This window comes from Lactuca virosa, chromosome 4 (genome assembly GCF_052849685.1).
Source record: "Lactuca virosa cultivar CGN04683 chromosome 4, Lactuca_virosa_CGN04683_v6, whole genome shotgun sequence".
Taxonomy (NCBI): Eukaryota; Viridiplantae; Streptophyta; class Magnoliopsida; order Asterales; family Asteraceae; genus Lactuca; species Lactuca virosa.
The window spans coordinates 409,967,332-409,983,068 of NC_136429.1; positions in this window are offsets into that span (position 1 = coordinate 409,967,332).

Sequence of the window (15,737 nt, forward strand, 5' to 3'; positions counted from 1 at the left end):
AGTGGGAATAGATCTCGATGGACTTCATCACCAAGTTACCGAGAACTACGCATGGAGTTGACGCGATTTGGGTGATTGTGGACCGGATGACGAAGAGTGCTCACTTTCTTGCTATCAGTGAGAGCTCTTCTACAGAGCGATTGGCTGAGATCTATGTGATGGAAGTGGTAGCATGGCATGGAGTGCCGATCTCTATCGTATCGGATCGAGACGTGCGTTTTACTTCCAGGTTCTGGAAGAAATTTCATGAGGAGTTGGGCACGCGCTTGCATTTCAGTACTGCGTATCACCCTCAGACAGACGAACATAGCGAGCGAACGATCCAGACGCTCGAGGACATGTTACGGGCATGTGTCATGGACTTCGGAGGAAGTTGGGACAGCTACATACCATTGGCTGAGTTCTCCTACAACATCAGCCATCATTCGAGTATTGGTATGCCTCCTTTCGAGCTCCTGTATGGGAGGAGGTGTCGGACTCCCATTTGTTGGGGAGAAGTGGGGCAGAGGGTGATGGGTAGCACAAAGATAGTGCTGAAGACGACCGAGCAGATTCAGCAGGTCAGACAGAGGTTACTGACAGCCCATAGTCGCCAGAAGAGTTATGCGGATAGGCAGCGATCCGAGCTAGAGTTTCAGGTCGGAGATTTTGTACTCCTAAAGGTATCCCCATGGAAGGGGGTGATCCGGTTCAGGAAGCGGGGAAAGTTGGGGCCCCGATATATCGGTCCTTTTAGAGTGACCGCCAGAGTGGGTAGGGTAGCATACCAGTTGGAGCTACCTGCAGAGTTAAGTCAGATTCATAACACCTTCCACGTGTCTCAGCTAAGGAAGTGTGTGGCCGATGAGACGATAGTAGTACCGCTAGAGGACATTCAGGTGGATGTGAGCCTGAATTACATTGAGAGGTCGATCGCGATTTTAGACCAAAAGGTGAAGGTTCTAAGGAACAAAGAAGTGCCCCTGGTTCAGGTCCAGTGGCAGCATCGGAGGGGATCCGATTTGACTTGGGAGTCGGAGTCAGAGATGCGGGAGCAGCATCCTGAGCTATTTGAGAGACAGGACTTCGAGGGCGAAGTTTGATTCTAGTGGGGGAGAGTTGTAACATCCGGATTTCCAGGTATAATATTTTAAATATTTATTTTGAGATATGTGGAGTGGCTCGACGAGTTGGTGCCTCAACTCGTCGAGTAGAGTCGCGACTGGTGACATGGATTAATGAGTGGACTCGACGAGTCCGTGAGCTGACTCGCCGAGTCAGCGTTGTTGAAGGAAACCCTAGTTTCTCGGGCTTGTGGCCTATTTAAAGGCCCTTATGGCATCCCTTTGCGGCCACCTTCCCCAGAGAGAAACCCTAACCTGTCATTTTCGTTGTATAGAGAGAGAGAGAGGCCATCTTGAGCATTCTTGAGCTTTTTGGAGGGAATATTGGAAGAGTTTGGTGGATCTAATCAAGAGAAGGTTGTGGATCTTGCATTCTTCTGTCATTAGCTGCTATTCATAGGTAAAAAGCTCTCATCTTGATCTCTTGTTCGTTAGATCTCATTTTTGGGAGCTTTTAGGGAGTTCTCTCAAACATATTGTGTTCTTGAGCTATTTGGGCATGGTTTGAGGTTAGAACCTTAGATCTGGACTAGAGAGAATCTTGAGGGTCTAAAGATTAGAACTTTATTGAGTTAGAGGCAGGTCCCCATGCATTTGACCTTCCTTGGAGCTTGTGATGGCATTATGGAGCATTTATGCCATGCATGGTCATCAAGATCGAACCTTTACGTGACTTTTGGGTATTAGGAGGCTAGATCTAGAGGTTGGAGTTGTAGATCTGACCTCAGACGTCTAAATGAGACATCTAGATGAGTCAACTTGCCGAGTCTATGAGATGACTCGACGAGTCGGATCGGGTTGCCCCAACGATTCGTGACCCAGTGATAACCCGTCGAGTTAGGGGTTAACTCGACGAGTTGTGTGAGACCCTTGGAAGAATTCAGAGGATACGAGTGGACTCGGCAAGTCACCTGAGTGCACTCGGCGAGTCGAGTCAACTTTAGCTGTTGACTCATATTGACTTCTGTTGACTTGAGAGTAGGTCAATTAGGAACATTGATACCATGGAGGGGTAAAATGGTCTTTTACCCATCCAAGAGAGTAGAAAGAGAAAAGAGGACTTTAGGGGTAAATGAGGAAAATAGGATATTGATTGAAATGTTTGTCTAATGTGTTAGGCGGAGGCTAGTTTAGGATTCTCGAGTGTGTGTCTATTTCCTACTAGCTTCGAGGTGAGTCTTCTCACTATACTTTACCTATAGTGGTAACTATGTGTGACCAGAGGTTCTTATGTGCTTATTTGATCTGTGCATTTGCTTATGTGATATATATATGTTATGTTATGTGTTACTGAGACCGGACCATAGGGTCCAGTGAGCTGTGAGACCATAGGGTCCTCACTTAGACCGGACCGGAGGGTCCAACGAGCCATAGGACTGGAGGGTCCCATTGAGACACATATACCAGAGGGTCTTACAAAGTTATAGCCTCGAATGGCTAACGTGTTGTATGTGGTATTTTGGGTAACTCACTAAGCTTTATGCTTACCGTGTTATGTGTTATGTGTTTCAGGTACTTCCGAGGATCGCGGGAAGGCACCGGCTTGATTGTACACACACACCCACCGAGCTGGAATTATATGTTTTATGGATCCTGGATTGTGATAAATACTTTTGAAAACTATATTGTCAATGGATAATTGGTGTTTTGGGATATGTGATATGTGTTTTATTATAATTAAAAAGGAAAATTTTATTTAGAAATTTACGTTGTTATAGTATAAGCCCAAAAACTCGATCCAATAAGCCAAATCCAAACATTTTTGGGCCCTAGCCCAAGAATTTTCGACCCAAATCCCTTAATTGGGCCAAGACTTCTTTATTGGGCCCTATTGGGCCGATAACCTCTTCACTTAGCCTTATTGGTCCGAAAGCCTTCTCTAGCCTTATTGGGCCGATAACACTTCTTTTGGGCCTTCCTTTGGGCCGAAAACCCTATAGGGTTTGGCCAGGACTTGTGTAAAAAAATGGGGAAAATGAGTGCCACCTCATTTTTGCCCAACATACATCCATGCTTTGGACTACCATGTATCTAGGAGTGTATCACATCATCCATCAAAAATTCAAACCATCTCTCTCCTCCTCCCCTCTCTTATTCACGGCCAAGAACACACACACTTCACCATTTCATTTTTCCTCTCAAACTCACTTCACTCTCAAGCTTCTTTCATCCCCATTCTCTCTCAAAATTTTTGTGTGTGTGCCATATTCAAAGGGATCTTCTTCAAGAGCTCACAAAATCGGTAAGTTCTTATGAAACTCCAAGTGTTTTTACTTCATGTTTATGCTTAAAACTTTCAATTTACACACTTTGTTGTGTGTCAAACTCCTTAGAACACACATAACTTCAAGATCTCTTCAAGGCACAAGCTAGGTTCAAAGTTTGATCTTCTTCTTCATCTACATCTTAAAAACCCCAATGTGAGCTTCATACCCCCATATCTTTCGTATTTTTACTGTTTTCGGGGGGAGGATACAAGTCAACTCTCGTTTAACCGTTGGATATTTGCATGTACCATTGTGTTATGTGTTTAACTTTTGGATCTTTACTTGAACATGAAGTTTATCACTTAGATCTTCATAAAAACCATGAGAAAAGTATGTTTTGTCATATATATTACATATAAACTTGTAGATCTGGGATTATACACTCAAAATAGCAAAAATAAGTGTTCTGTTCAAACATGTATAACCTAAACTCAAAAATCAGCTTTTAACAGAAACGTTTTGGTCTAATTACGGACTGTTTTGACCACCTTAGTTATAATATTTTTAAAAAATGTTTTACATGCAAAAGGTTCAGGTTTATACCTTTAAAATGACTACTCGCACGCATTCATACGATTTTTCTTCAATTTTTGGCGATTTTTACAAAACTGTCTATCATTTCAGGAATGATTTCGGACCAGTTAGTGAAGATGAACATTTTCACACTGGTTTGACGCCATTAAAAATCTTATTAAAAATTATGAATAAATTAGACTCATTTTCCAAACTCTCAGAGTTTACAGATCCGAATTTCGACTTACGATGATTTTTCTATAATTTTTATAAAAATAGAGACAGAAAGGTCAAAAACAAGAAATTATTTTTATCATGCTAAAAGCTCTTATACATGTGTTAAATGCAAGCTATATAACTTATATATACTTTCAAAACATCTATACATGTCAACTTATATGTATTTAATATATATATATATATATATATATATATATATATATATATATATATATATATATATATATATATATTCTTTCCTTTATTGGGCCTGGAAAATTAATTTACATGTTTAGTGGGCCTTAGTGTCGTTTTACATGCTTAGTGGGCCTTAGTGTCCTTTTGCATGTTTAGTGGGCCTTAGTGTCCTTTTACATGTTTAGTGGGCCTTAGTTGTCCTTTTACATGTATATTGGGCCCGGGATATACATTCATATTCCTTTTGAGCCTGGAAATAACATACATGTTTAGTGGGCGTTAGTTGTCAACTTACATGTTTATCGAACCTGGAATATACCTTATATGTTTTTCTTTCTTTTTCCGCGTAAATTCGATTAAGGATCTAGTGAGACGTGTCGGTTGACACCTATTGAGTGTACGATCGTAGCCTGTAGTTATAACCAGAGTCTCCTGGAGGGAGAGCGGGAGTTTGTGTATAGATCTATACGGGGATGACACCCCACACCTGAACTGTTCGCTACAGTTAGACTAGGCTAGTCTAGGGTGACAAAAACCTTATTCTATTCTGTCAGCGTCCAACAACGCCATGACAGGCGAAATTGTCATTATTTAGTATGGTTATAGCGACTCACTTAGAGGAATTAACGTTATAAAATTTACGGTGAAACCTTCTTTTTGGATAAAACGGTAACCTATACGCGCTGGTACTCAACCTCGGGCGTTGAGATTCCAGCATTCTCTTACGCAGACAACATCGGGTTGTTTGGGATCATTCTCTTTCTATTCTTGCAAACATTAACATACATGCATTAATATAAGATCGGACACAAATATTTCAAACCATTTCGTTTTAGAAAATATCGGATTTTCTGGGGAATATTCGCTTCACTTTTGCAAACAAAAGATAACCTAGGACAGGCATGCATATATTCACAGTTTTAGAACGAGACTTACAAATTATTTCATAGAAAAATGCTTATGAACTCACCAACTTTTTAGTTGACGCTTTTCAAAACGACTTGTATTCTCAGGGATCCAGTAGCAGGTAATAAGCTCGACTATGAGATCAAGTGGTGCGACTTCAAGAAATTTTACTTTTCTTACTTTTGTGTAACTGATGAACAAGTTCAATATGTAAACTATGTAAGTGTGTATTTCCAATGTATGATGTTTGGTTGCTATGTTTCATTCATATTCAATTGTTTTTATACTGTACATGAAGTCATCCGCCCCCGGACGTTTCCGCCGTCCCGGTTCGGGGGTGTGACAGATTGGTATCACAGTATTGTTTATAGTGAACTAGTATATCTAACCATACAAGATATACAACTATGAATACAATGGGACTAAAAACACTCTGACTAAAAGTATACCTTAAGAATATAAGTATCTTCTAAAAGTATACATACTTGCTAGAACCGTATCATAATAAGAACAAAAAAAATGTATTTAGATATTGAACACTATAGTCAAACTTGGGCAGCTATGTAACCATATCTGGGATAAATATAGCTTGATCAACTATATTTATTTGAGATACGACCAACATGTGCTTGGAAGTGAGGGTAGCGTTGCAACGAGTCTAAAACTTACCGACCTTACATGAAAAGGAGAATTAGGGCCAAATCTAAAGTTTAAAATACCATAGGGGTATTTTATGATACTAAACAATAACAACAAGTCTAAAAACTTATCGATTTCGTACACCAGGAAGCCTTAGGATCAAGCACGTAATACTATAGTAGTATTTTAGAATACCATATGACCTCCACACTTAAATCTTCTACATGTATCTCATACCTCCATTCTCACAAAGGCAACATGGCTGAGCTTCACCCCGAAGACCCCTACTACCCTGCGGTAATAGCCAACGAATGGGTCGAGGGAGAACCAGAAGAAGTGCAAGGGGAGAACCCAGAAGTAGGCCCCGAGGAGCACCAAGTAACGGGCTACGATAGAGAGGACTCTGATGAGGGAACAAACGCGGGAGAAGACGCCGGAGAGATCCCTAGCAAGTCTCACCCTTCGGGAGCAATACCAAACCAGCAAGCAACACAGGAGGACCTTACCAAATGACTACACCCTCTAGAGGAAGAGGTGATCACCCTAAGGCGACAACTCATTGAAACTGAGACTAGGGCAGCCTTAGTAGAGCAGAGAGCGAAAGAGGCCACTCGTGAAATAAGCGAAATGGTTGGACACCTTGTACGCTATTTAGGCATATGAAAGTCACTACCCTATTCACACAAAGTCCTAGGTTTACCATGAAATTCTTCACAACTAGTAGTAGTAAATCAAGATAGATACGCCCTCCAAGAACTCGTGTAACCTGAGCCAACTTAGGGATCTGATATCCATGATCTTTTAGGATAACTTAACATTTGTACAATACCTATTTCTACATAATACCATTAATACATCATAGGGATGTAGGTCGAAACAACGAGAATCGTGCAACAAAACATGTGATTTATATGCGTACGTGTATAAGTTCATATCTATAATCATAGACGAGATATGACTAGAAATAACCATAGTTACTCACGAACCTGTTACTCATCATGCAACAACATCATGTCTTCCCATGGAAACAACCAGCTAGCCGGCGAAACACCAATTCTGTAGATGGACCCCACAACTTTCCAAGCCGCTGTAACAGCTGTCGTGACAGCCGTCATGGCACAACTCAACGCCAACAACCCAAATGGAAATGGAAATGGTGTCGATAACTCCACCATAATAACAACCAAGGAAATCAACGGGGGACAATTTACCAAGACACCCCAAACTCCAAACCTAAGGTCATGAAGCGAAAGCTAGGGAACAAGAAAGGAAGCGGTTCGACTCAAGGGCCTACCAAAAGGCAACAAATTGTAGCAGCCCCTACCCCCATTGGCCCCCCTACCCCATCACCGAGAAGAACATATTATGGAAACCTCCCGCTCTGCAGCAAGTGCGGCTACCATCATCAGGGAGTCTGTCGAGAATTTCGTTGCAAAAGGCGCAACAAGAAGAGGCACACCTCCCGCTACTGTAGGGCCCTGGCCCCATGCATCACTCCAACCCCCAACCCAGAAGTAAGTCCCGTATGCCACACATGCGGTGAAACGGGACACTTCAAGAGGAATTGTCCAACAGAGAAGAATGACGGAGTACCAGGAGGAGTTTAACAACTGGACGTGAAAGGGACAACGAGGAACCCTACCGTGATTTTTGGTACGTTCCCAAACCACTCAGTCTAACTTAGTATAAACGTAAGGCCGTGTGTAATTAAGATTCTACAAGCTTAGAGTGCGTAGTTCCGCCTTAATTCCTGTTTCTTGTCTAACTGTGGATTTAGGGCATGACCACTCAATCTACAATCTTTTTAATCTTGAATTATATACGCCTATGCTACATCAAACCATCATAGAAAGGCCTAATAGAAATCAGACTACGAAATCACATCGTTTATACCAAGGCACTCGTATTGCTAGGACACCCAAAAAAAATTCAGAATGAAGTAACCACAGTAGGAATACCAAGGACGAAATTGGTAACATTACAAACGTGTACATAGAACACACTATCATTTCAAAAAACTATCCCTTTCAGATCAATCCAACATCTATTACAATAAGGAGCCCAACGGTGTCAATTGACATGGGCTGACTTGATCCTCACCATACGAAATTCATGTGCCAACGAGGCTTTTCGTCTTAACCAATCAATTAACGAAACCCCTACAACTTGTAACGACAATCCTCGAATTATTCTGGGCATTTAGACCCTTAGGTACCCGTGGAAGTAATACCACACTCTTTGCTAGCCCTTAATAGGGATAAGAAACAAGGAGTAAAGGATACCGAGAGTAACCTAGAGATTTATAACCCCCTAAGATGTTTCCAAAGCCCTTTCGGAAATATCACCTATATGCCAAGTTGAGTTCGGAGATCGACTCAACTCATGAAGCCATTCTCATAGCCAGACCACCAAGACCACTTAGCACCAACATAAACACCGAAGGTATCCGATCGATGGAACGACCCAGTAAGTATGAGGTTATCGAACCAAGACTTGAACCTTAGAGAACGTCTATCCAACTCATAAATAGGAAAGGCTAAGTGTCCATAGGACCAGTGACTACTAAGAACCAAACGAAACCATCCTCAAGGATCGATATCCCCTAACCCAAATCGAAGACTTACTCGACCTGCCCTCAGGAACAAGCAAAGATCAACCTCCCACTAGTTCGGGATCATGCAGTAAGAAAATCCCATGCCAACTTAAGAAGTATGAGGTCAACCATACCGCACGAAACTTTAACTTTAGTGACAATAGTGTTCGCCCTAAGGTTTAGAGGCACTACTTTTGGGACGTCAAGTATACAAATCATCAATAGCTATAACCACCCCTTTTCACTTCACCATACAGGACGCAAAGTCAAAATACCTCTGTGTTGGGCTGAAATGACCAACAACCAGCTAGCCAAAGGGCAAGTACCCTACAACGCTGTCACTAGCACCGAAATCATCAGAGAGACAACCGAATAGATTACCCAAATTCAAGCACGACAAGAGTCATCTAGAAACTGACAAAAGAACTACGCAAGTAAGCGACAGAAGTCCTTGGAATCCCAAGTTAGTGATCATGTACTACTAAAAGCCCTATTTGGAAAGAGGTAATATGCTTTGGGAAAGCATAGAACAGCAAAACCAAGATACCCGCATCTTTTCCTTAGTACTTGGGATGCTGCTTTAGAACGAATTTCGGGACGAAATTCCCTCTAACGGAGGGATGATGTCATAACTGGCAAAAAAATTAGTTTAAGATGTGAATTCCTGGATATAAGTTCCTTGTATAAGCCCAAAAACTCGATCCAATAAGCCAAATCCAAACATTTTTAGGCCCTAGCCCAAGAATTTTCGACCCAAATCCCTTAATTGGGCCAAGACTTCTTTATTGGGCCATATTGGGCCGATAACCTCTTCACTTAGCCTTAATGGGCCGAAAGCCTTCTTGAGCCTTATTTGGGCCGATAACACTTCTTTTGGGCCTTCCTTTAAGCCGAAAACCCAATAGGGTTTGGCTAGGACTTGTGTAAAAAAAAATGGGGAAAATGAGTGCCACCTCATTTTTGCCCAACATACATCCATGCTTTGGACTACCATGTATCTAGGAGTGTATCACATCATCCATCAAAAAGTCAAACCATCTCTCTCCTCCTCTCCTCTCTTATTCACGGCCAAGAACACACACACACAAACTTCACTATTTCATTTTTCCTCTCAAACTCACTTCACTCTCAAGCTTCTTTCATCCCTATTCTCTCTCAAAATTTTTGTGTGTGTGCCATCTTCAAAGGGATCTTCTTCAAGAGCTCACAAACTCGGTAAGTTCTTATGAAACTCCAAGTGTTTTTACTTCATGTTTATGCTTAAAACTTTCAATTTACACACTTTTTTGTGTGTCAAACTCCTTAGAACACACATAACTTCGAGATCTCTTCAAGGCACAAGCTAGGTTCAAAGTTTGATCTTCTTCTTCATCTACATCTCAAAAACCCCAACGTGAGCTTCATACCCCCATATATTTCGTATTTTTACTGTTTTCGGGGGGAGGATACAAGTCAACTCTCGTTTAACCATTGGATATTTGCATGTACCATTGTGTTATGTGTTTAACTTTTGGATCTTTACTTGAACATGAAGTTTATCACTTAGATCTTCATAAAAACCATGAGAAAAGTATGTGTTGTCATATATATTACATATAAACTTGTAGATCTGGGATTATACACTCAAAATAGCAAAAACAAGTGTTGTGTTCAAACATGTATAACCTAAACTCAAAAATCAGCTTTTAACAGAAATGTTTTGGTTTAATTACGGACTGTTTTGACCACCTTAATTATAATATTTTTCAAAACTGTTTTACATGCAAAACTTTCAGGTTTATACATTTAAAATGACTACTCGCACGCGTTCATACGGATTTTCTACAATTTTTGGCGATTTTTACAAAACTGTCTATCATTTCAGGAAAGATTTTGGACCAGTTAGTGAAGATGGACATTTTCACACTGGTTTGATGCCATTAAAAATCTTATTAAAAATTATGAATAAAGTAGACTCATTTTCCAAACACTCAGAGTTTACGGATCCAAATTTCGACTTACGATGATTTTTATATAATTTTTCTAAAAACAGGGACAGAAAGGTCAAAAACAAGAAATTATTTTTATCATGCCTGATGCAAGCTGTATAACTTATATATACTTTCAAAACATCTAGACATGTCAATTATATATATATATATATATATATATATATATATATATATATATATATATATATATATTGTTTTCTTTATTGGGCCTGGAAAATTAATTTACATGTTTAGTGGGCCTTAGTGTCCTTTTACATGCTTAGTGGGCCTTAGTGTCCTTTTGCTTGTTTAGTGAGCCTTAGTGTTCTTTTACATGTTTAGTGGGCCTTAGTGTCACTTTACATGTTTAGTGGGCCTTAGTGTCCTTTTACATGTTTAGTGGGCCTTAGTTGTCCTTTTACATGTATATTGGGCCCGGGATATACATTCATATTCCTTTTGAGCCTCGAAATAATATACATGTTTAGTGGGCCTTAGCTGTCCACTTAGATGTTTATCGGGCCTGGAAAATACCTTATATGTTTTTCTTTCTTTTTCCGCGTAAATTCGATTAAGGATCTAGTGAGACGTGTCAGTTGACACTTATTGATTGTACGATCGTAGCTTGTAGTTATAACCAGAGTCTCCTGGAAGGAGAGCGGGAGTTTGTGTATAGATCTATACGGGGATGACACCCCACACCTGAGCTGTTCGCTACAGTTAGACTAGGCTAGTCTAGGGTGACAAAAATCTTATTTTATTCCGTCGGCATCCAACAACGCCATGACAGGCGAAATTGTCATTATTTAGTATGGTTTAGCAACTCACTTAGAGGAATTAACGTTATAAAGTTTACGGGGAAACATTCTTTTTGGATAAAACGGTAACCTATACGCGCTGGTACTCAACCTCGGGGGTTGAGATTCCCGCATTCTCTTACGCAGACAACATCGGGTTGTCTGGGATCATTCTCTTTCTATTATCGCAAACATTAACACACATGCATTAATATAAGATCGGGCACAAATATTTCAAACCATTTCTTTTTAGAAAATATCAGATTTTCTGGGGAATATTCGCTTCACTTTTGCAAACAAAAGATAACTAGGACAGGCATGCATATATTCACAGTTTTAGAACGAGACTTACAAATTATTTTATAGAAAATATCGGATTTTCTGAAAACACTATGAGAGCTGCTCTAAACAAGTACAAAACCATTTTATACTGTTAGGAATAAATCCGAGATGACGAATGCGGAATATCAAGAACAATCAAGAATCAATCACCATCACATGCAAGTAATCTGATAAAGATTTTTCATATATTGATTATGAGATTAACGTACAGAGAAAAACCCTAATCTGGTAAAAAGCTTACACCAAAAGTTAACCTAATGATTATTTATAGGGAACAATAAATATCTACCATAAATATAAAATAAATGCCTAATATAAAACCAATGCCTTAGAAGAGCTCGATTAAGAACTTCTACTATAAAGGCACTGTAGGGAATCATAAAATGATTAACCCTAAAAAGGCTTCCCTAAATAACCAAATATGCCATTATCAGTTTCAATATCTCAAATACTCAACATATATAAAAATGCTTATGAACTCACCAACTTTTTAGTTGACGCTTTTCAAAACGACTTGTATTCTCAGGGATCCAGTAGCAGGTAATAAGCTCGACTATGAGATCAAGTGGTGCGACTTCAAGAAATTTTACTTTTCTTACTTTTGTGTAATTGATGAACAAGTTCAATATGTAAACTATGTAAGTGTGTATTTCCAATGTATGATGTTTGGTTGTTATGTTTCATTCATATTCAATTGTTATGATACCGTACATGAAGTCATCCGCCCCCGGACGTTTCCGCCGTCCCGGTTCGGGGGTGTGACAATTTGCCTTCAATTGGGTCTTGGATAGCCGATACCCACGCCTCCACTAGTTTCTCTTCTTCCTCTTTTATCCATGGAACCCTATCAGTTGTATTGGTTTGGATGGGTTTTTTTCATTTTTTATAGGGGTGGTGGTGGTGAAGGTTGCATTTCCGATACAAAATATGGCGAAAGAGGGGGGTTATGAAGGTGGTGGTTGTGATGGTTGTGGTAACATCCCAAAATTAAGACCAAAAATTTTTGTTTTTAAATTAATAAAACTATTATCCAAAACATATTCATAAAACCATGGTGGAATAAAGTGTATCAAATACGTCATAAAACATCAAAGCAATCATAAAATGCGGAACGAGATGGTGTGTGCACTATAATCATACCGAGCTCTTCCCCTTCGAACCAGAAGTACCTGAAAACATAAACTGAAAACTGTAAGCACAAAGCTTAGTGAGTTCCCTAAACTACCACTTACCATACATAATGTGCCCTGCTTGGCTTCCCCCCCCCCCCACGCGGCAACGAGCCCCACTCGGTATACAGATCTGGCAGTCATCGAGCCCCACCAGATATACATATAAACATATAAACATATAAACACATAACACATGCAATAATCACAAAGATACATAGCATACAAAATAGTCATTGGGCCCTGCCCGGTATCGGGCCCCACCCGGTAAGCATACGAGCACATAACACATGCAAGAGTCATGCAGACATCTAGCATCCTAAACATAATAATCATGGTCCGGCATTGGTGCCTTCGACCCGCTAAACAGAATGAGGAAACTCACCTCTAACTGCTGAAATACGCAAAAGAATCTCTACCTGCTGGTCCGGAAAGTCCCCGCTCTATCATCATCGAAATAATATCTAATTATTAATTGGATCTCAACCCAACCAAGAATCTAAGCTACTTAGCCCATAAATAGGGTAAAAGACCATTTTACCCCTTTTTCTTACTTGGCTCAAAACCAAGACCCAACCCAACTACTTAAAAGGCCCAAAAGCCTAAATGGCAACCTAAGGTCCAATTATTGCCTAATCTTCCAAACTAGGCCCAAAAATTATCATGGGCCTGAATTGAAGGAATCCAAAATACTAGCCAAAAGCCCAAATCAGAAGTCTAATGGCGCAACAAGGCCCAAACTTAGAAAGCCCAACTATGGCCCAAACCAAGAAGGCCAAGCCCAAAACGCCCACTATTGAGTATGTGGGGCGTACTCAGCTCGTACGCCCAACATACTCCACCGACCACTATTCCTCTTCATTGATCACTTAATCGGTTAAGAACTTTTTCTATACTCTCAGATCTGGTTCCTAAGGGCGACTTATCACATAAGGTTGGAAACTTTAGACACATGCATGCCTTAATGGGACACAATACTAAAAAAGAAGCTTAAAAGAGATCTTAATACATGCATGGAACTATATCCTTCATAAAGTTTGCATTTTTATGAACAAGGGGCCTAAATGGAGCTAAGATCTAGCATCCATTGCTTCTTGAGTAGATCAAAAGTTCATCTTTAACTCCAATAGACTCAAAAGTGCATAAAAGACACCACAAACTAGATCTAACACAAAATCCGTCAAGGTGAGAACTTTATACCTCTAATGGCTTGAAATGATGATGATGAAGCTGTAATGCCCTGTTTCAGATCGTTTCCATTTTGGGGTGGTGATCAAGGATTGGGTATTAGTAGGTTACGGATCCTTGAAGAAGTTAGTTTTGAGACTTATTCGGAGGTGGATGATGTATATTGGATGATTCGAGTATTCAGTTTGTGTTTTGGAGTTAAAGGGTATTTCGGTAATTTGTCAACTCGGGCTTCTATGGAAAGGGATGTTCATTTGGGATATGGTAAGGCGGGTACGAGTTGATTGAAGGGTAGAGATTCTAGTTACCTCTTTGTGGATATAAGGATCGTCAGAATCAGGTTTATAACGAAGGAGTTATGATCTTTGGAGTATTTAGGGTTAAGGGGTTAATCAGTACGCAGGGCATACAACAAGGTACGCTTAGCGTACAAGCGGTGAAGCGATTACACGAGGCATACCAAGTGGTACGCTTAGCGTACTCATGCGAGGGTGTTGATCGGGGATCTGGAGGTATACGTTGGGCGTACATAAGTTTACACGGGGCGTACATAAGTTTATGTGGGGCGTACGTTAAGATGTTGAAAACCCAAATTTCTGGGGTTGGCCACTATTTAAGCATCCTTATGAACTTGAAACCATCATTTTATCAGCCTATTTGTCCTTCCTTACCCTACACTCGAACCCTAATTCCATGATTGTGTGTTTTTGAGCTTAGAATGTCATTTTAAGGTGGATTTTGGTGATTTGAAGGAAGGTGGTCATCCTTAAAGCTTCATTAGAGGAGTGAAGGCTTATAGATCCAAGACCCCCTCATCATTTGGCACTCATTTCAGGTATAAAGTCTTGATTTTGATGCTTCTTAGCTTAGATCTCTTTTGGTTTCGGTTTATGAACCCTTTTGGTCCCATTGATGAGATCTTATGAGTTCATATCATTTCTGAAGCTTAGAGTTGCCACTTTTGGTGTTATTTTGGTCATTGAGTCATAAAGTTGCCATTTTTGAGGTCAAGATCCATCCATGCACAAGTTAGGGCCATTTTCATGAAAGTAGAAGGTTATATTTTGAGTTTGGGTTCTTTTGAGGCATACAAAGTCACAAAGTCAGTGACTTTATGGGTCTACACATTGTTTAGGACTCAGAGCTGTGGTTTAGACCTTTGGGCTAGGCAGTAAGTGCTTAATGGAAAAAGTGGGATTAAGAGAGGAGTACGTTGGGCGTACTCCGACCCCCACGTCCATTCTGAACCCCTGCGGTGCTGTCACTGGACTTTCGCCAACTCAACAACCTTGTTCCTCAAGGTTTTCGTCTTCCGGTCAAGAATCGCCACCGGTCTCTCGATGTAATTCAGGCAATCATACACCTGAATATTCTCCAATGGAACCACTACAGAATCATCCACTAAACACTTCTACAACTGAGAGACATGGAATGTGTTATGGATCTGACTAAGCTCCTTGGGAAGATCCAAGCGATAAGCAACCCTACCCACCCGAGCCAAAACCCTAAAAGGAACAATGTACATGGGGCCCGATTTTTCCCTCTTCCTAAATCGGATCACACATTTCCAAGGTGACACCTTCAGGAGAACCATGTCCCCAACTTGGAACTCTAGATCTGATCGACGCTTGTCGGCATAACTCTTCTGCCGACTCTGAGCTGTCTGGAGTCTACTCTGAACCTGTTGTATCAATTCAGTAGTCTTGAGTACCACCTCGGTACCACCATAAACCACTGACCTGCCTCACCCCAACAAATTGGAGTCTTGCATTTCCTCCCATAGAGCATCTCAAAAGGAGGTCGATCGATGTTGGCGTGATAGTTGTTTTTATA